We start from the raw sequence: 22,374 nt of genomic DNA, 5'->3' as shown, positions 1-22,374 counted from the left end.
ATCCATTTAAGCCTGTGATAAAATGGGATAAAGTACTCAATATACACTGGTATATTAATTAATAAGATTATTTCTGTCTTCTAGTACACTGAATGACAGAAGTCTTGGACACAAATTGCAATTAACGCCCTTGGTGACAATGGAGAACTTCTTTTCTGGCTTTGAAAATTTATCAAGTAAAATTAGAATAGTGCTTTGCTGTAGAAGAAAAACTAGTACTTCTCTCATACCTCTCCTTTTCCCTTTCTCCACAATGAAACATATAAATTGGAAGAAAGTGTAACTTGCAAGTCAGAGTATCAGAAAACACTGAGGATATTTTAGGTGCTTTTTCTTGGGTAAAAGTGACTTACTTTGAAATCAACATTTGCATCAGCTGCCAAATCAACAGTCTGATCTCCTGTCGAGGCACCAGGCAAGATCTGGACAGCCCTGGCTCTGTCCACACTGGCCAACAGCACAAGAGCAGCAGAGCTCAGGCACCAGGGACTCACCGTGCTCAACAGCACAAGAGCAGCAGAGCTCAGGCACCAGGGACTCACCATGCTCAACAGCACAAGAGCAGCAGAGCTCAGGCACCAGGGACTCACCGTGCTCAGTGGCTCTTTTGCTCTGGCTCTCGTGTGGCTCTGCAGGTGCTGGGGTGTGACTGCAGCACGTCCTCCAGAGTGCTCCCACCCAGCAGGGATCAGTCTGCACACTCCAGAAAAACTGATTCATATCTACACTCAAGCACAGCCAGTGGGGATGACCAGGGGATTCCCTTAAAACCCTCTGCACAAACTCAACCACTGACACGGCCATACCCAGCTGCCCACTGTATCTGCCATGGGATAACACCTTCCAGCCAGGAGAGGCATTTCATTCAAGGTGCAGTACATTTCTGACAATCAGTCTGTCCCATGGATGAGCTTTGATAGCTCCATATCTGTAAAATACAAGGCAGTGTTACCAGGTTGCTCCAGGAGGCTGCTGGAGTGTCTGTTTAATCCTGTGTAGTACAGAGGGTGCAGGTGAACAGTTCTGTGCTCATTCAGGGCACAGGAGGTGATGAGTCCTGACACTGCCATGAGGGCTGCAGCCATTCCAAGATCATTAGTTGATCTTCTCCACATTTTCAGAAAGTCACCATTCAATATTCTAATTCTAAATTCAAACTAAACAAAACATTTTTCACTTTTCGAGGAAAGGAAAAAAGAGAAGTGGATAAGACATCCAGAAGATTTAATGACATAATGGTAACTCTATTAGGACATGAAAATTAATTTCAGTTTCCCTGAGGTATCTTATTTTAATTAACAAATCCATGATCCTGCTCTATTAATTAGCATACTGAAAGAATAATAAGTTTTAGATGAGCTTAGTTCCAATAAAGCTTTTCATCCCCTAAAAAAATAATAAAAGGAATTAAGAATCTCAATCCAATTTGTTGTCTACATTTAGTACCAACGTTTTGAAATTCTACCCAATGGTAAAGCACAACTGTTAGTCATTTCTTTTAATTTGAAAATATTTTGGTTTTGCACTCACTGTATTTAAGACATTCTACCTATTGAAGGGGTGGCAGTGGCCCACTAAGAAAAGGATTCCAGGTACCTTGGATTCCTGCAAAGCACTTAGCAGGATTTCCTGTTATACAAAGTAAAAGAAGAGAAGGAAACATCAGCAAACCACCAATGGCTCAGGTTAGCAAAAAAAGCTAAGGGGAAAATTTCAGCATAGGTAAAAATGGATAGATGCTCATAACTTCAGAACTGTTTGTCCTGTAAAGACAGCTTGCTTCTTTGACCTAGCACCATCTGTAAAGCAAATGAGAGCAAAAGGGAACACTAGGAGGTTGCATGTGCACAATTTTTCTAATTAGTATCCCTTGACAGCATTTTGCTTATGTATTTCAGATTACCAGGTTGGATGTTTTCAAGGCTTTACTGAAGAACAAAAGCCAAAACAGTTATGATGTTAAAGAAAAAGAATCAGCATTAATCGAATTTGTAGAAAGAGCTGAGCAATTTAAAAATATGGGTTGTGGTGGAGAATGTGTGCCAGCTTCATCACTGCACAGTCTCCCATCAATCAGGGAGACTGCAGTGGCAGGAACTGCTCTGCACCCATAACAAGATGCTCTTACAGTTTAAGCTGGTCCTGCAGTCTCCTTATCTCAGCTCCCTTAGGTTTGATCAGCACTGCTGTACATCCCATGGGATCCCCAGGTGACACCCTGGTGCTCCATTGCCTCTGATGTATGCAGGAAAATGATGGATATTCTCCATAAGGATACTGAGAGCATGGACAGTTCATTATCATAGACAACAACTTCTTGCAAGAATATCTAAATATTCATCTATGTTTGCTTTTTTTTTTTTTTTTAAATTTATTTCATCTCCTTTTCATCTCCATGTGGTCCATCAAGGAAGCCTAATTAGCATGTCCCTCTCATATCTTTGTTTTTTCCTCAGACACCTAATAGCAATCATTCCTGCGTTTATTTCTAACCCTTTATGTCCCAGGCATGTTCAAGAAGGATGTTTCTCAGCAAAATTATTAACATGCTATCACTTTATCATGTACCTTTAGGTTTTGTAACATGTTTGGTAGTTTACTCAAAAGAAATACAGAAGTTCAAAGAAACTTCCCCTCCCTCCCCCCAGGAAAATAGGGTGGTCTGTTCAGAGATTCATTGCTCTAATAATTTATTTTCTGAGAAGAACCTTAATCATGGAAGATCGAGACCATGGAAGCAGTGAACATTCTTATTTCATACTTTATGTTTCTTAATTAGTGTTTCAACATCTCAGGATTTATATTTTTGCTGTAGTGGGGATTGGCACAGTTAGAACCATTCATTTAAAAGAAAAAAGCGACTTTTCCTTAATGAGAACACTAAATTAATGCTTAATAATAGACTTAAATAATAGCATCTTAATTAGATTGCCAGCTTTCACACTCATTGTTATCAGGTAAAAATACAGAACTTCAAGTTTCAGAATTATTCAAAAGAATGAGAAGTTAAAAAAAGAACCCCCATCCTGCTAAGTACACACACCATTTTCATGTGGCAATTATACTATTTTACTCTAATACTTACAGTCTGAGTACAGTAGACAGACAGGGAAAGACTCAGTATACCAAAACAAAAAAACATAATTAATAATAACAGCAAGAAATGAGAATAATCACATATTGGATGAAATTCTGCTCTCATTTACTCCACCATAATAGTTCATTCTGGTGACTAGTATGTGAATGTGCCCTCTTTTATATATAGGGTGTGTGTGTGTATATATATATATATTTATCCAAAGAACTATACATTTTATAGACTGCAGCATTTGGTTAATGGTTACTAAATCTGGCATTTACAGAGATGTTAGGAAAGATGGTATTTATTTGCAATTTTATTTCCCTCACATGGAATCCATACAGCTGTACAATGAAGATGATTAGAATTGCCAGAAATGAAGGCCTCCTGGGAAAAAAAAATATCAATAGCATAGTTTAACTACATGAACCATAATTGCATTATTAGCTCTGCTGTGCTCTACCACAGGAAAGCTAATGACATGATTCTGAAGAAGCTTTATAGATTATGGAAAACTATATAACCTCTTGCTCTCCCATTGACAACACAACTCATTTGAGATCCCTGCCATTAAGGGGAGGGAAACTGCCTCATTTTTCACAAACCTTGTGATTATGTCTTTTCAGGGATTTTAAATATTAACTGTATATATGCCCATGGACCAGCAGCTGAAATAACAAATAACCGTTTGTTCAACCTTAGCTGTGGCAAATTCAGCAGTGAATTGTGTTTTCATCTGAGTCAAATACGTAAATAACTGTTGCAGAAGGAGAGAAGGAGAGGCACTCCCTGCTCCAGATATGCACTGGCTACACCTGAGAGGCAGCAAGAGATTCCCTATCACAAAGTGTCAGTGAAATGAAATTTCTGGGATTTTTCAGAGTTCTAATTGTACTTACTGCTCAAGCAGTCTGCCTACAGTTTACTAGCAGAATGCCAATTTAAAAGCACAAGACCAAAATAATTTTCATTATGTTCTGACAACATGCAGTTGTTATTCCCAGTGAGTCACTCCCACTTTGTTCCTGTATTTCCCACCCCTACACCCAGCCCCCAGGTTGCAAAAACATAACTATATGAAAACTGTGATTATTTCAGTAGTTACTGAAATAGAAGAAATGCATAATCGAGATTAATAAGTCTCGAAACACAAAATGATCCAAGACACAATCCTAAAACACTGGGCCTGGGAGACACCTCCTCCATCACATTTCACAAATCAAACTTGCTTGACTTGTACACATTTGCTCCTGGGCTCCTTGGAGACCTGCAACAACCTGGATAGATCTTTTTCTCACTTCGTACGTGCACTGATAGGCGCCTGTGGGTCCCCCTCATTGCTGCAAGTTCACCACCATACAAGGATCAGCGCTTTCTTTTGTCACTGGGAAGGTGGATCTGTGGGCTCTGTGGCAGCTGAAAGAGAACCAGCCCTGGAGTATTTCCCAGTTCGCAGCTCAAAGTGGGCACAGTTAATTTAAGTTGAGGTGATGGATGCCTTCCCTGCCCCGAGAGCTGTGGGTGGCACTGCACGGTTCCTCTGCAGGGGCAGAGCGGGGCAGCCCGGCTGGGCACTGCCCTCACCCCACAGTGTTTGGTACATGGGCAGGCTTGCTCCTGCTCCTGGGGCTGACGTGGTGCTTCTGCCCTCACTGGCACCACAAACCAACTGAGCATGAGACACAAGGCTTGCCTTTAAACTGGATATGGGGCAGCTGGTGAAAAAAAAAAAAAAAAGAAAACACTGATGGACCAGCAAAATCAACTATAATTATGCATCATCCTCTATTTAAGTTCCTAGTGAGGTGACTCACCACTCCACAAACCTGCTACCACGTTCTTCCCACTGGGGCTCGAAAGGGCTGCCCTACTGGACCCGTAAATGAAATTCTAACGAGGGAATTTCTAAACGGACATTCAGCTGAGAAATACACAAGATGCGCTGACTGAGAGTCCAGAAGTTCTTGGAAAGCAATGCCATACCCTCAGGGAACGTGCGTGTTTCCAGGTCTGTGGTTTCCACTGCCAAGCTCTGCCGGGTTTACCGATGTGCGGGGAGATGCTGGGTTTAAGATGCTGGGTTTACCGATGTGCGGGGAGATGCTGGGTTTAAGATGCTGGGTTTACCGATGTGCGGGGAGATGCTGGGTTTCAGATGCTGGGTTTACCGATGTACAGGGAGATGCTGGGTTTAAGATGCTGGGTTTAAGATGCTGGGTTTACCGATGTACGGAGATGCTGGGTTTATGTTGGGTTTACCGATGTACAGGGAGATGCTGGGTTTCAGATGTTGGGTTTACCGATGTACAGGGAGATGTTGCCATCAAGTGGCCGTTCCCTCAACTACAGAGCGCCTCCCCTGCGGGGCAGGCTGCCCGCTCTCCCCGCCATGAGTTCCTGCGGGTGTGTACGTGGAATAACTCAGCTGCTACCACATTACTCAAAACCACTCGTAATCCCAATTGCTTTGAATCTCCAAAAAGAAGGAGGGTATTTAAAGCATCTAAATTAGCAGCATCTGACTTATTTATTAGTAAAATCCATCCAGACATATTTTCCTCTCTAGCAGAAGAGCGTAACATAAAATTCTAATTCTAGAGGGGAGGTATGAAGGGAAGCACTGCCCTTAAAGCTGTTGCACATACTTCCTTACAAACCATAGGGGGCATTATGTTACCATGGTTTGTTCTTCTCATTTATCAATTTAAAATGATGCTCTGCTATTCTCATATTCATCAAGCTCTCAAAATCCCTGTCTTTGCACCAATGCAAGAAATAAAGAGAGAAAACTATGTTCTATACATTCTGCTGTTTCAAAAGTCCTTTTCAGGACATTCAAAATGTGGGATAGGCACCCTTTCTTATTACCTGCATTTAGATCCATTTACATGCTCTGAAATGTGCAGGTTAATCTGTAAAGTGTCAAAAATCTGTTGCTGAGTGAATGTACAAAGCAAGCAAGGGACTAACCTTATGGACGAGATGAGAAAAACCATACAACTGTAGAGTCCCGGGCTCTGCACAGCACAAGAGTATTTCCTCACTGTTTCCTTGAAAAGAAATGCAACTGCAGGTGTGATGGGAGAGGGCAGGGTGGCTCTGGTCCAGCTCTGGTCCCCCTGTGCCTTCACACAGCACATCAGGCACCTGCAGGAGAACCTGTAATCTGCAATATCCACACCAATTCCTTTGGCTCTGCCACCAGCTCCCAGCCAGTCTCCTGGTCCCCTGTGATGCTGCCTGTAAACACCCACCACACAGTGGTGTTTCCCTTGGTGAAGAAAGAAAGGAAAAAAAAAAAAGCAAGGGGCAGATTTTGTAACTTGCTGTAATAATAAATATTTAGTCCACTTCAGAATAAATGCTAGCTTCTGAGGGTGAGATTTGATACTCTCTATGGCATCAAGATATCTCCCCAGTTCCTTGCTCAAATAAAGACTTGCCAGAACAAAATAGAGGAGAAACAGACAAAATTTAAAGTATTAGATTGTAAAATGGCAACTGAGACTTACGTTTTGCAGGAGAAAAAAATGGAGTATCAGCCATTTTTATTTAGAATCCTTAGGAAATGTCAAGCTTTTAGTATTCATAAACTCACTGCTTACTACTGTCATCCTGAGAAGAGGAAAAGGAGAATATAATGAGAAAGGCAGAAACATTCTGAGGTAATACATGTTTTTCTGAAGCACTTCAAGGAACAAACTAACAATTTGCTACTAAGATGGTTCTCCCACCTGAGAACTGCATTCCGTGGTTAATTTTGAAAAAAGTTGGTGTTACTTCATACCCTCCTGTTTCTCTCACATTCCTTTCAGAGATTCCTCAGGTGCAGAAAGGATGTATCGATGCTTCTTGGTCTCACATCACACTTCAGCCACTCAGTGCTGGCAAAAGGCTCCTGCCAAAGAGCACAGAGCCAGCTGCATCCTTCTAACAGCAGACACTGCCTGCTCTCTCTGGCTGAAGCAAGGTGTGAGCGCTTACTGAATGCAATCCCCATGGGTTTTGCTATCTCACAATACAAAACACAGGACTGAACAGAAGCAGCAGAAGACAACCTCCACTGTGGGAAGAGTGCCAGCCTGGGGAGCATCAGCAGAGCGCTGGCTGTACCGCGCAAGGCGTAAGTGATCGAACCAGGGGAGACTTCAGTGCTCTTGACGCCTACAAAAACATTATCAAGAGAAAGAAAGGGAGATGGGGCCACCTAATTGCATAATATTAGAAGAATACTTGCCTAATTACAGAGCAGCAGTGACAGCTGCTCGCGGTGTCCGCGATGCCGCGCTGCAGGCGGTAATTTAGCCATGGGTTTCCCGCTCATCTGGCTGGAAAGCGGCAGGGGGTGGCCTCTTGGCATCCCACATTATGGCAGACACTTAAAGCAGCTACCATGCACTAGCCCTTTTTGGGAAAAGGATGTAGACTCGCCTCTGGTTAGGTGCCAGTTTTAGGGGCTGTACTCTTTATGTTCAGAGATGTCACAGGACAAATGGGATACGAGCAGGGAAGTCAAGTAAAGTTCCTAGGACTTTTGGTTATACAGACCTGGTTTCTGGAATTTTCCCTTAAGATGTATATTCTCTACTGAGTTTTTTTTTTACAGGAGATGGTAAAGGAGAGTTGTGCCATTTAAAATCCAGGACTCTAAAATACCAGCAAGTGCAAAGACAACTGTTGGTAGTTTGAATAATAATACATATCTACAAAAGCCTTCTTTGTTATTTTATTTATACCTCAATTATATCGCTTCTTAAAACACAGTTTGGAAAGAAGGGCATAGCTCAGTGCGTATCCTTTCACCTCCTTCATGCATATGAGTATACAAAATTCACCTCAGGGTCAGAAATCAAATGGTTATTATGGCTTCAGAAGGAACATCACACATGCCGTGCTCTGTGGTGTCTCACAATACAGTCTCTTCATCTCCTCAGTTACCATCCACTCTTTATTAATAAGCACTGAGCTCAAAACAGAACAAAGCTTTAATCTTACACTTCTTTTGAGCAGGATGGTGTGCTATCTTACAGCCTTCTCTTAGTGGTATCCACACACCATATGCTTACAGTGATATTTGCTTTATTTTTATTTCCATTTAAGACTATATGTTTTTATGTTTTCTCTAGTGTATTTTAATCACTTGTTGAGCAATGCTGTCATCTTATTGCCTTGGTCTTACAATGCTGGGTGAGCTGCCAGAGCTTCCAGAAGCAACAAAAGCCAGTTGCAGCCATGCCTATTATTCTCGATGCTGTTAGGAAAAGCTGGCAGGCTTACTTTGTCAAATCTGCAGCTGGGTGGCATTTATGAGGTGTGTTTCATGTTTTCACAGCACTAACTTGCATCACAGAAAAAGCACAAAACTATAATTTTAATTGGAGTAATCATAGGTATCATTCTTGCCACTCTATATTACATTAAGTTAATGAACTTTGGGAAATACACTTGAACACATCATCGCGATCAGCCCAATTCATTATAAACCTTATGCTTCATTTACATGGGCTCCTAGTTTATTTTACTGGGGATGGGGAATATGCACCCTCTGTAATCAGCTCGACTTTTTTTCTTCCACACACAAATTATTACTTCTGACAGACAGTCTGAAGTGACAGAGGAACCAAAGAAGCATAAAAAGAATATGTACGTACTCTAAACCAGAACTGTATTCAGAACTGGAGTACCAAATATGAAAAAGGCATGAAATAAGGTTTTGAAAAGCTGTTTGTTTGGGTCTTTTGTTTGGTTGGTTTGTGGGTTTGATGCTTTTTTTTTTAAATCCTTTTACTTATTTGTTTGTTATGGGGAGAGTGAGGCAGCTTTTCCTACCATTCACCAGGACCCTCCTCTGGAACTGTGCTCTCCAGCAGTCCCCATGCAGTAGAGAGGGATCCTACCTTGCAGCTTTCCCCTTGAAGCTCAACTTGATTTAAAAAGAAAATAATCACAGTTGGTTTAGAATTAAAATTAACTTGAAGGGAAACAGAGCATCTCAAAAAGAAAAAAAACCACTGAAAAGTCATCCTCCCTACATTTCTGTCAGAACAATCTCTTCCACTACTTGACTAAGGAACTTTCCAATCTCATTTTGCTTGCTGTGCCATGTATATGAAACTAATTCTGAACAAGAACATGCCTGTGCATTTTTATGTTACACAGCTGAGACTGCCATTGCTTTAGAGCTCCGTAAGGCCATTCCAGGTACAGAAACAACGCTCCTTCTCTACCTGCTGCTTTTCCTTGTCAGCCAGTCCACCTAGAAACTCTTCTGCTCTATCATATCTCATATTCCTTTACTTCATGCATTTTTCTTTCTGTATGAAGCCAGAAAGCAACAAAGATCTTGCAGCTTTCATAATTTCCATATACCCTTATTAAATACAGACATTTAGAACATGCAGCTGTGTAGCAGCTCACAGCTCCAAGGGCAGATTTTTTGAAAGAGCAGTTCTGGGGAAGCATGTACAAAGTACAGAACTGTCAGATAATTTCAAGGTCACTTTCATCAGAAAGCCTGACTCAAGCCCACTGTGTGACAGAATGAGCAAGCAGCTGTAGCCATCATGCCCATGCAGTACTTTTTGATAAGTTTGCCTGTGAAGATGATAAGCAGAACATATAGGTCATGATGACAACATGCATCTACTAACTAGCTCACGTTAGCTAAAGCTGGCAACTGTAAATTAGCCAAAGAACATTTTGTTCCCCAAACCAAGAAAATTCTTTCTAGTTTTGTCAGCTTGGGTGTTGTCTTCTGATTTGCACATACTCGTGTTATATCACTTTCTCCTTATTAGCTAATAATACATTTTAAAAATGGGCAATTAAAAGCATCAAAATTCCCATTATGTTACAGGTCACATCTCTCTATTCTAAGGATGAACAAACTGCAAAACCCAGAAGCAGCTCTGTCATACTACAACCAGAAGCATAGTTAAACTTGGTTATTATCAGTAGAATTAGAGGTCCCTTTTAAGCATCATGGTCTTTAAGTCTTATCTTCCCACTACTTATTTTTGGTACACTTTTTGCCTGGAAATCCAACTGTTAGAACTAAGTTTGTTTACTGTTCTCTTTCCAAACAGCTGTAGGTTTCTGTAATAGTCTAGCAAAGAGGGAGGGAAAGGGTTTACAACAGCTGCAAGTATTTGTTTTTACATGTAGATGCCATGATACTCTAAAAATATTTGTCAAAAATAAATACAAGCAAAACACCAGAGACACTGGCAATACCTAAATCTCAGCTGCTGTCAAGTGCTCTAATCCTAAAGGTGACTCAGGCAGTCTTGTAGGGTGGAGATTTCAGCGTATCTTGACTCCTACTAATCTTACCATTGAGGCAGCATCAACTTTTTATTCTCAGAAAATTTCTTATCTATCTGCCCACTCTTGCCCCCCTTTGAAAGTTTTGCACAATAACAAGAAGATGAGAATATTACTGTTGTAAGAGTGGGTGGAAAAGAGTAAAAAAAAAAAAGATATTAAAATGGATGATGTGAATAATTAAAACCACTTTTCTACCTACTGAAGGAACAGAAAGCACGAAGATGAAAGTGAGGTCGCTTGTTTTATGAGTTGCCTGGCCAATCAATACCATCCGTCAGCAGCAACTGTATAAACACATCCTCTCAGCAAAGCCTTTGTAGAGCCACCTGCACCCTGATCCAGACTGAACCTCAGTGACATTTTAAACATTCTCACGAGAAGTTTCCTTCATTCGATGAATACAACATACTGCATGGCTGAGCAAATTACTGGAACATATGCAGGGCTAGTGTAGGATTTTCCAGCAGTGGTTTAAGTTGTTGTTTGGGTTTTATTTGGTTGGGTTTCTTTGTTTTTGTGGAGGGTTTTTTTGTTTGATTTTGTTTTGGGGGGGTTTGTTGTTTGGTTTTGTTTGGTTTTTTGGGTTTTTTTAACCAATGCTGCTTTTTAACATTTGAAACCCCCGTATTCATTTCTATCTGTGTTCCAAACAGATTGGACAAAACTTTTTTGTACTTTGCAGCTTGACTCACAACTGCCAAATCCCCCAGCCACTGTAAATCAGTTTATCTGCACTGAACTCAGTGGAGAGAGGTGAATTCAATCTAGCTGAGGATTTAGGCTATTGCATTTTAAAGTTAAAAAAAAAAATAAAGGCAGCAGCATCTTGAGCAGTTATTTATTATTGAGCTATCAGGCTTATTTGTTTTTTGCAGTGTTTGACAGAATCATGGAAGTGAATTGTCACTGCAGTAAGCAGGGGGTTATACATACAATTCTCATTAACAGTAGTATTCTTCTTGGGATTTTGCAATGCCAATGCCACCTAATCAGTCCTAGCTTTCATGCTTCTGCATGCACAAAGCAGAAGGAACAGGACTTCTGGAAGGTGAAGCGAAATTACTATGCAAAAAACCCCCAGCCTGGTTTCATCACTGAACTTCACAATCCCCAAGCAATGTGAGCCATGATACTTAACAACATTTCACACTGAATTCAAGGCAATCATTATCTTAACCAGTCTGCTCTCAGTCTCCAGCTCTTGCCCTATGGAGTGGTCCCTTGATATAAAGATAGACTTTAACATAAAAGGTCTAGCTCGAAATTCTATTAAAAAGTCCATCTTTACATTAAACTTCTGCCAAAAGAGAATTTATTTATTAAAGATATTGTTTACTTTTCTGTCTAGGCCTGAAATCAGCAGGTGTTTTTCCATTTCTTCAATGACAGAAAAACAATAACCCACAACTGGTTTACTGCATGTGTATAAAAGGGGAAAAATCACATTGCATCACAGATTCCTCCTTCTATTTTTCCAGAGTGCTATTTAGTTTTGTGACTGCATTCTCAAATTGCATCATGGTTGCCTAGAATCAGGGTAATTCAGTGTACAAAGGAAGAACAGAAATTAAAGATGTGGCAGGAGCGATATAAGAAGTATTTTCTGTTAGCGTTTTTATTTCCCTTCCCTGTCCATCAAGCACAGTGATGCTGGGATATAAAAGGGGCAGAAAGAAGAGAATACAGGCAGATCCACCAACCTTTCCTGTGAAACTTCCAGTACTTCTCTACCTCAGTCAAGACACAGCATTCATCAGGAAGTTTTCTCTTTGCCATCATGACCAGGAGAAGGAAAAAGCCAAGCAGAACAAAACTGTGAAAACATTAATTTGGAATCCGTTTTGGCAAAGGAAAAGTGCAAATTTCTGCACCTGCCTTGGAAGGGAAATAAGCAGTGGAGTATGAATTCGAAGTTCTGTAGATGAGATCTGTCTGTATGATAAAAACTGCTCTAGTCACACAAAACAGTAAAAATATTTGATAAAACATGTTCTGCTTCCTAAAAAAGTCTAGTTTTAATGACATTGGAATATTTCAAACAAATGCTTGTACAAAATGATACACAGTGCATCCCATAAATTTCCATGGGAAAAATTAAAGAGGAAAGGGGGTAAACATAAAGACCATGTCAGAAAATTTGTTTTTCCAGTAAATATCAAAGGAATTAATTGTAAATACAGTGAGATTATGAGGCTCCACACTGACTGGTTAAGCAACCCTATGTGCCTGGCCTACACAAAACTTTCAGTGCAGTAACCACCTAATAATTCATTGGCAGATGTGTCAAACAAACAAACAAACCAACCCAAAACAAAGCACCCCTATAGGCAGAATATGCAAAATCTCCTCATAAATCAGTAATTATCTTTTTCAGTGCACTTCCCAGAACAGAAAATTACTGGAAGCAGTGGCTAAGCAAATACCTCACATTCCAGCCTCATTCTGACCTTACCAAAAGTATAATACAGCAGAACAACTATTTTATTTAATTTTTTCAGACTTTTTGCTTATAAAAATGATGTGAAAATGGCTTATCCAAGTGTAGAACAGCTTTTCTTTTAGGTTAGGAGTCCTTGATCCAATGGCCATCTTCTGGCCTGGGTCTGTGTTCACCTGAGCCTGGGTTATGTTGGTGCTGGGTTAGATGGCATAACCAGCACTGGCTCAAGAGGAGTATTTTCCTGCAAAATCTATTTTTAAGTTTCCATTGTATAGTTGGTAAGCGTTCAAAATCCTACATCCTTCCAATGAAATAAAATAAGCATCAGGAAGAAGCATTAAAATACATCTTTATAGCGGAATGAATTCAAAGATGCTGCTGCCAAGATCATACACCACACAACACAGAAACGTCTTAACTGATCACATCCCGCTGTAGTGTAAAATCATTTGGAAAAATCACCTTTTTCTGTCATCTTGTCTGACAAGCTTTATGCATTTTATTTTTATGCAAGTGAAGGGCAGTTTATTGTGTCCCAGGGGATGAAGTATTAATGATCATTTGCTCCCTGCTGTGTGGTCTGTCATAATTTTGAATAAAGACTGACAGAAGTAACAACCACTCAGATGGGTAGTACTCATCTGACAGTGGCCACTCAGTCCATTTTAACCAAGGTCCTTTGCCAAATCCTCAGGTAATTTTCATTTTAAAAATGCAATTTTTGATAGCATCTGCCGATTGCTAGATAGGAGCAGACTAAACAAACTGTATTTCCTTTGTGTAGCTGTCAGACTTCTATCTCAGCAGGTGTTTTCTGGAAAAAAAGACTTCCAATCTGAAAGCCCATTTTGGTCAGCAAGAATCAATCTCTAAAACATTTGGCAATTTGTTATATCAATATCTTAACATGGCGAATTCCTTGCAGCATATAAGAATTAAATACAGTTCTGACAAGTAAATAGAAGGGAGAATTTTTTAAAATGATAGTACAAAGTCAAATGTCAAAAAATCCCACAGATTTGTACGATGTGTTGTCATTCATTTCTCTCTTCTCTGCAATGCTGCCTGCTTCATTTTACCTTGAGGCTTGTGGAAAAATCCAGATAAAGACAGTTGTTACCAACTCTGACACACAAATAACCTTACATTTTATTAGTCATTTTATATCCTATAGCCCCACGGTAGATGCACTCCAAGCTATTAAAAAAAGTTTCAAGAAAATGATTTCTGAGTGTTTTCTGAGCACAAGGTACAGATGATTACAGAGAAGATTAGCAGATGTTGGTATCGATAGTCAGTTGACAGGATCCCCACAAAAAGAGCTGTGTTTCTTTCCAAGAAACTGCATTTTACTCTTATTCACACTGAAACAATATGGAGTCTCAATATCCCTGTAATTTTTCTGAGAGCTAAATCCTGACATGAATGATCCTGGTGATGAATGAACTGATACTGGGAGGAAGGAAATTTTTGCTTTAGAAAAAAAAATATATATTATCCATATATATCTGTTTGAATATATATATGTGTGTATATATATATATATCTCTATATATCTCAGTGACAGGTGCACATCAGCTTGAGGCAAGCCCTGCCTCCTGGGTGACAGATAGGTTGTGACAAGGTGTGACACGGCTGAGGGACCCTACCTGGAGGATGCAGCACCAGCCGCTCCCTTCCCAGTGTGCGCTTCCGAGACCTAATGACAGCCAGTACCACTCAGGTGTTGCAGCAATAACATTCTGATGTAAATTAAATAGATACATTGCATCAAAGGCATTTGTATAAATGGCATAAGAAAGGGAAAGAGACTTGTTTGCTGCCTGCTGTTCTTTATATGCAAATCTGGGTATATTACATGGCAACATACTTGCCTTCCATAGCCACATAAATGTTTTACTGTTTTATGAGATGTTTGCAATAAATGTGATTGATGATGATTTTTTTTTTCATAATTGCCTATTAGAAATACACTATTTTGGTGACAAATCCTTAAGGGATATCTCAGTTTCAAAACTGAAAAGAATGAGAGATACCTGTACCAGGAATGGGGTGGTGCTGCTAACAAATGTCAAAATGCACATTCAGTCTGCTGGTTAATTTTACTCATACATTTCTTTAAGCTTGTTAGCATCCTTTCCAGGTTTACTGAGTTTTGCATTTCAATCAGATACAAAGATGTATAAAAATACTGCTACTGTACCTTAGGGCAGGCAAATAGCTTTAAGCTACACACACAAATAGTCACAAGGGTGAATAGCTATAATTATGTTGGAGTGCATCCAAGAAACCAGCTATTCTGTTTATACTTCTTGCCTCTTTGAATTTATGTGCACTTCAAGCAAACATACTGTAAACTGATTTTAATACTAAAAGTGTTGACCTCAGTATTGCAGCTTATTGACGATTTTTCATACAATTGCTATTGTGCTGGAAAAGATATAAATGTCTGGGTGAAAATTTATAGCAGAAAAACTCCTGGACCATTTGTAAAATAATCCTGGGTATCACTAACAGTCACTTTAAAAGCAGGAACCTTAAAGATCTTTGGCCTACAGTGCTAAAGCCAAATTCTCTCCTGAGCATCTCTGAAATTGGTCGAGGTGTGCAAACAGAAAGAAATCTACTCTGTTATTTTGATATAACAGTCCTTTGGAAATGCTAGGTATCTGTAGGTTTCTTTCAGCACAAGTTACATCAGAGCATGGAGACAGCTGCACGAATGCTCTAAAGGTCACCCATGGATTTGCACTCATTAGTGGCCCTTGTCATTTATTTGTCCAAGGTTTGGCTCCATGGTTTGCATTAGACCTCTCCACGTATCTTAAGGAAGTGGCAGGAAAGCAGCACTGTAGCTGTTGGCACGAAGAATAGGAATTATGTTCCAGGAGCACATGCAATGTCTCCCTGTTCTCTGTTGCCATGAAATCAGAGGGGTGTGCATGGACGAGCTCGTGTTTGTGTGTGGTGCTGAACCACGTGCAGGACCCTCTCCCTGCCACGGTGCTGCTTCGGCTTTTGTGGGGACAGAGCGCTTTGGTTTCTCCCTACATTAAAGACATAAACAATGAGAACTCTTTTGTACCGCTTTGAGTTCTGCCAGAATTGCCAGGGACGTATTACTGCTGATGAAAATGCATCACCCACTCGTTAGCAGTGCCCACAAAACATCAGCAACGTATCAAGAAAATCATTTGGTGAATATGATATTCAATAAGCATGCGAACAATCAGAAAAATCTTCTGCAACGTTAAATGACAAGGAATTAATTCAGTATCATTTATCAAACTTTTCAGAGATATATATGGTACAATTAAGTCTTTTGAGTTAAATTATAGCAAACAAAAATTGCAATTGTAAACTAGTAAATTAATGGAACCAAACCCAGGACTTTCACATCTGTGAATTATTAGTCACAGATTTCCATAACAATACATTTTTTTCTTCTAGGTTAATTGAATTAAGAGGAAATTTGTCCAATTTTTTGCCAAATAAATTAGATTTAATATATTAACTTGGGAAGACATCAGAGGAAATTTACTGGGTTCATTAGGCTTAGGAAATTAAGTTACAGAAAATTGTGCTTCCTTGTAATGGATTTAAGCAGTAATATTTAGCAGCCTGCCAAAGATACACATTTCTCATACAAATAAATATCTTATAATCTGAAAGAGCCAGTACTACTTCACAGCACCTGGAGTCATGATTTGTAGAAGAAAGACTATTTCTACTTCTAAAAGATTCCAAAACATCTACAGAACTCCACAGAATGATAGATAATGGTAGGTGTTTCCACAAAAACAAGCCACTTCCCCATTATGTGAGGTAAGTAGGGGTTACTCCTGTTATCTCCTGTTGAAAAATAACAACACCAAAGAAACCAGAACAGATAGGAAGTAATCCTCTTGCCTTGTAAGGAGGTAAGATCCAAACCCTTTTCCAAATGAGGCAGAGGAAGAACCCCTACCCTCCAATGGTCATATCCAAGACTGTGACAGCCCAGACCTGTTCCTAATCCGAGTAAGCCAAGGAGTTCAGTATCCTAGGGGAGAGAATGTGGTTACAGCCATTTCTGAAAGCTCAGAGGGGGCAACAGGAGAGACAAAAACTCTCAATCTAATGTCCAACCTGAATAGGAAGAGAAGAATTTGAGCTGCTGAGTTCTTCTCCTGAGCAGGATGACACAACCACCTGGGTGCTGACCTTTTGGGAGAGCATTGTCAAGTCTCATTAAATTCTATCCTAGAGGTACAAAGGTTTTCCAAAAAGCACTGGTGTAACTATACCACATTCCTACGAATACTTGATGTTTGAAAAGTCACCTGTGGCACGAAATTTAAAGGAAGGATCAAAAATTCTGAAATGGAACTGTCTTACACATAAAACAGAAACTGAAAAAGTTTGTCAGGATCACCATAATTCTAACAGGGAGACTATTCCTCAATATGGATTCCTTCCTACCAAAGCAATTTATTGTGTGCATGTAAAGACTGATCTGAGTGGAGAACAAAGTGGCAGCCTCCTCCTGGTGTCACATGCATAGTTAAAGCTCATACGAAAAGGAGTCTGGTTTTTGTAGCTAAATTTGGCCAAAATACCACAAATCAAGAATTTCTATTGGCACAAAAGCACCAAGTGGTAGCAAACTAGTTTCCTAATCTCGACACTTTGATGCATTGGGATCATGCAGTCACCAAAAGCCTATCCAGAAAGAGCAACGCAGACTCCACAGAACATCATCAGACTTTACTGCCTAAATTCACCCCTCTGACTTCAGTACCCAGTGCTGGCACCAAAGTAGAGAAAGCATACTGCTTTTGGAGGAAAAAATAAAATCAAGTCCCAGTAATTGAGGGGCCTTACAGCAAAGCCTTCTCTGTGGCCCTCAGATGACTTAGAGCAAGGCTGTTCTGGAGCCCAGACTGTCAGCAAACAGGAATGGAGCAAGACAGACCTGTCCCACTGCACTTGGGTCAGTGTTTGTGGACAGATTCAAGATTTACATCCCTTTCTTGCAGGGATATATCAAATGAAGTAACTATAGAGTTATTACTTCCCTACTCTGTGCCTTCCTTTCCTCGTGCAAATTGTCTTTTGCATCTTATTGCTCTCCCAGCTAGCGAGGAGATAATTTGATTTGCAGAAGAATGCACAGAGGACTCCTAAAGTGGCTTATTTCAAACTAGTGGTGGTATCAAAATAATACTCCAATGGGCAGCCTCAGGTCCCAGAAGAGTTTGTGTGATCCTGCAAGTACCAAGCAAATAGCACTTCATCAGATGTGCATAAGATGGCATTTACAGAAGTGAATCAAGTCATGGGTTTAAAATTCTCTATTTGGCAATAACAAATAACAATAATTTGATGATTGAAACATTCTGGTGTGTCATACTGGCCTAACTGCTGAACAACAGAGCAGAAGAAATGCGGTATGCGAGGACTCTTTTTTCCTCCTCTCCCTCAGCAGTATTTCTAAATATTATATTTGTATTTTCAGTTCTGTTTTCATCACTGCCTTCAAGCACAGGCTGCCAGATGTAACCACTGAAGTACTTGATGATATCTAGGAATGCCCACTTAAGGAGATGGGCAATATGGGTGGGAGTTCCTGGCCTGATTTCAAATTCTGGAATTGAGAACTAATGTTTGAGAAGAATACAATGAGAGGCTGCAGAGGCTGTGTCAAAGCATTAGGTTATCCCTTGTAATTTTAGGCTCAACTCAGTGGCATTCCACAGATGTACTTTCTTAATTTTAAATTGTCATAGATTGGCTGTATGGCTGGGATGCACAGGACTGGAAATACTTCTATACTTAAAAGTGCTTCACCCAGCTAATAAAAAAGTATTTTAGACTGATAAGGTTGCAAAAGCAAGTGTAACAAGGGAATGGGATTTTCTAGGATGAAAACCAACTAAGGCAGAAGAAGTGAAGACCAAACTCTGGTGTGAAGCTCTGCAATCCTTTCCTTCTGCTACATTTATCTGACAAGGTTCAAAAGAGTAGAGATAACACAAGCTACTTAGCAACAAGGACTATCCTACTAGGATATTCTAGGATATTTGACCATCCTAAGGTAAGGATACTGCTGCTCATTTCCTCCACTCCTTGTCCTGTGTCTAATGATCCACTTCCCCACTGGATCAGGACACGGGTCCAAAAGGAATATCTGGACCTGGAACAAGCACCATGAGGATTTGTTTGATTCCTCAGTGTCTTGTGCTCATATATATGACAAAGAGCAGCACAAAAAGGAAGAGAAAGGAAACCATCATGGGGTGGTGTTTTTGCAGCTGGACTGTATTTTGGAACTGGGCAGGTAGAAACTGCTAAACTGGACGACTGCCCAGCCAAATTATGCCTGGCATTTCACTGGCTCCTTGACCAGTAGTTCCCTTCCTATCTGCCCCAGAGGGAAAAGGTCACTTTCTGCATCTTTGATCCCAGCTCAGAGATAAAGGTTTGTGGTTTTTTACCTTGCTTAAGATACTTATAAACAGTTAAACCTCAGAAGGTGTATGCTTACAAGTTGCATCCCTGAATTTTGTGAAAGGCTTGCTTGAAAGTACTTAAACCACCACCTTTAGCCCATATAAAATATCAGCTCTTCAGCACTTCCTCCTGAGCTTGTACAGCTGGGACTTCAACCTTATTGGAGCAGATGGGGTAGATGGCTTAGCATGTATTTTCAGGATCCATGACAATAAAAAGCACACTATCATATGAAGTTCTTTATCATTACTCCTTGTGGCATCAGTGCTTGGTGAAGGAGCAAAACAATACCTAAAGATTCAAACTTCCTGACATTTTAGGGGTGTCCTAGAATATATATTGTAGACTATTAAACCATTCTTCATGTTTGATGAATACATTTAGAAGTGACCATCTGGAAATTATCAGAGTTCACAGAAACTAGAAAATACATACACAGTGTGGTTTCATTACTCCCCACACTCCTGCATCACCTCCCACATTTAGAAAGACAGAACTGCTCATTTATTTGTTTTTAAAATACTTGAGCAGAAGATTAAGCTCTTAGAGAGGATGACTAGAAGAAGAATATAATGAACCAAACCAGACAAAAGTGCTTTTCTATTCTCGGCCATCCCCTCCCTCTCGCAGTGCCATGTCCCTGTTACACAAACAAATGCCAGCATCCACAGGCAGGAAGGTACAGGCTGTCTCACCACACACTGTCATCCCTGGTGAGCTCCATTTGACAGTTTGCCCGTGCAACTCAAATAATCTGTGGCCTAATGAAGGCTTTGCTTTTTCTCTCTCTAATTATCACATCTATTGACATGCATTGAGAGGCCTCATTCAATCTCCCTACTTCAGTGCTCTCCTAAACATCCTCTTTCTTTGGAGGTTTACAAAATACTGCAAAACATCAGCTAAAACAGTGAAAAGTATAAATTCAGTTTGAGGCTGTCTTTTACTGGAATAAAAAAAAAAAGGCCCAACAGTTTTTACACAATTACTTTAGGCCTGTGGGGATTGATTCATTAAAAAAATAACTTTGTGGATTCCATGGTTTGATGCCAGTAGAATCATTAAAATAATGTGTCTTATATTTCTTAATATGAGAATTCTCATTAACATGATACATCCACTATTACCATATTCATCTCAAATTTGGTGCCAACAATTTCCAGAGTGACTTCACATATAAAAAGGGTGGCTGGAGAACTACTAATTGAAACAGACATTAACAAAGACAGTTTGATTATTAATAACCAAAGCTGGCACCCTCCTATGGTAGTTTAAGCATGCATTGTTTTTTTCCTACCTGTAACATTTATTTTTCTATAAAACTTTGAAAATAAATCATGCTAAGCCAAAACAATTACTGTAGGTCAAAGCATATAAAAAAAAAAAAGTGGGCTTTTTCTACTTTCATTTTACTCTTTAAAGGAAGACTGAGTATTTCAGGTAGTGTACATAGGGTAGCTTTGCTTAAGACACTGTCTCAAGGTTCTGTAAATTTTTAACAGTGCCCTTTATAAATGTTTCAGGGCTATAGAAATGAGACAGGCCTATAAGAAGTTTAATGGGTCCCTGTTTAGCCATTTGTAATGGGGATTTAACTGCTTTGTTTGTGAGCTTCAGCCAAGAAAACAGATTACCTTCATCAAGTACTAATACTCCAGAGTCAATCTAAACTCTGCTCAGCTATGGAAAGGTATCATGGGATGTCAATAAGTATTATAAACACTAATCCAGCAAACCTGTCAGCTGCTTTATAAAAAAATTATATCTGAATTCAAGCTCCAAGTTCAACACTGCTCTTCCATGTCCAAAGCTTTTAAAAAAAATTGTGATGGATCATCAGGGGCACATTTCAAAATATTCCAGTCATAATTGAAACCCTTGCAGGGAAAGCGATGCTCTCTGAGCACGAACAAGATAAAGGCATGTATTAAAGATTAACAACAATAACAATGTTAAGGCCTCAGACATGACATCATATCCACCATTTCCATCAGAACAATTTCCTCCTCATATTCATTGTGTCCAGCTCACATGAATGGTGTTTCAACAGAGGGCAGAACCACCACAGGCCAACCTGGACAGCCCTACCCTCTAGGGCAAGTCAGAGCAGGATTTATTGACACGGTTCCCTGGGAGTTACTTTGCTACTGTCAAATCTTAAACACAGTGCACAGGAATCAGGAATGAGAGGGTGACCCACGCTCCTGTCCAGATTCACCTGCACCAGGAGGTGATGGAGACCTGCTTTGCTCCTCCACACCTGGCAGAGCCAGGGCTGGCTGCGAGGAAGGGTGGTGCAGGCTGTGCTCACAGCCTGTGCTGGGGGGGCAGAGGGACAGGAGCAGCAGGAGGGAAGTCAAGGCTGCTCATGGGACTCTTCAAGGACAAGTTGTGTCACCCCCTCTTTTGTCTGGTGGACTATGAATTCCCATTTCTCCTTCAAGAGTTGTTCTTCCTTAAATGAAGCAGAGCTTCCTTTGTAGCTAGAAATCTTATCTTTTACTAGCACAGCTAATCCATTTGGGATGGGAGAGGAGCTCTGGGCTGAGGAGCAAGCTGCTGCAAAGCTCGTGCCAGCCAGGACTGCTCCCAGCAGAAGGCAGCAGGGACAGCCCTTTAGCTGAGGTGCTGCTGGGGACACGCTCAGCCTGCCAAGGAGCTGAGCACCGGATCCAGCAAAACACTGCAGGGTCTGCTGAGACACCCTGGTGTCCTCACTGACCTCAGACACGGAGTGTGCCTGACAGTCTGTCAAACCAGGGACACCACCACAGTGCTCTGGAAGATGGAACCCAGCCCAAGAAATTCTGCAGTACTGCTGCCTGACACATAAGCAGAAATTTCCTTTCTTCAGAGCTTTCAATCCAGTACCTTTTATGACTACAAAAAACAACAAAACAAAACAAAACAAAAAAACCACCAAAACAAAAAACCAAAACACCCAACCAACAAACAAACAAACAAAAAATGTGGGAAGTCATATCTCATAGGTTTAATCCTTCATTTCCGTCTCCTTGCCAAAAGCAATTATTTACTA

This window comes from Myiozetetes cayanensis, unplaced genomic scaffold (assembly GCF_022539395.1).
Source record: "Myiozetetes cayanensis isolate MyiCay16 unplaced genomic scaffold, myiCay2020 scf13, whole genome shotgun sequence".
Classification (NCBI taxonomy): Eukaryota; Metazoa; Chordata; class Aves; order Passeriformes; family Tyrannidae; genus Myiozetetes; species Myiozetetes cayanensis.
This window is presented reverse-complemented; position numbering follows the sequence as displayed.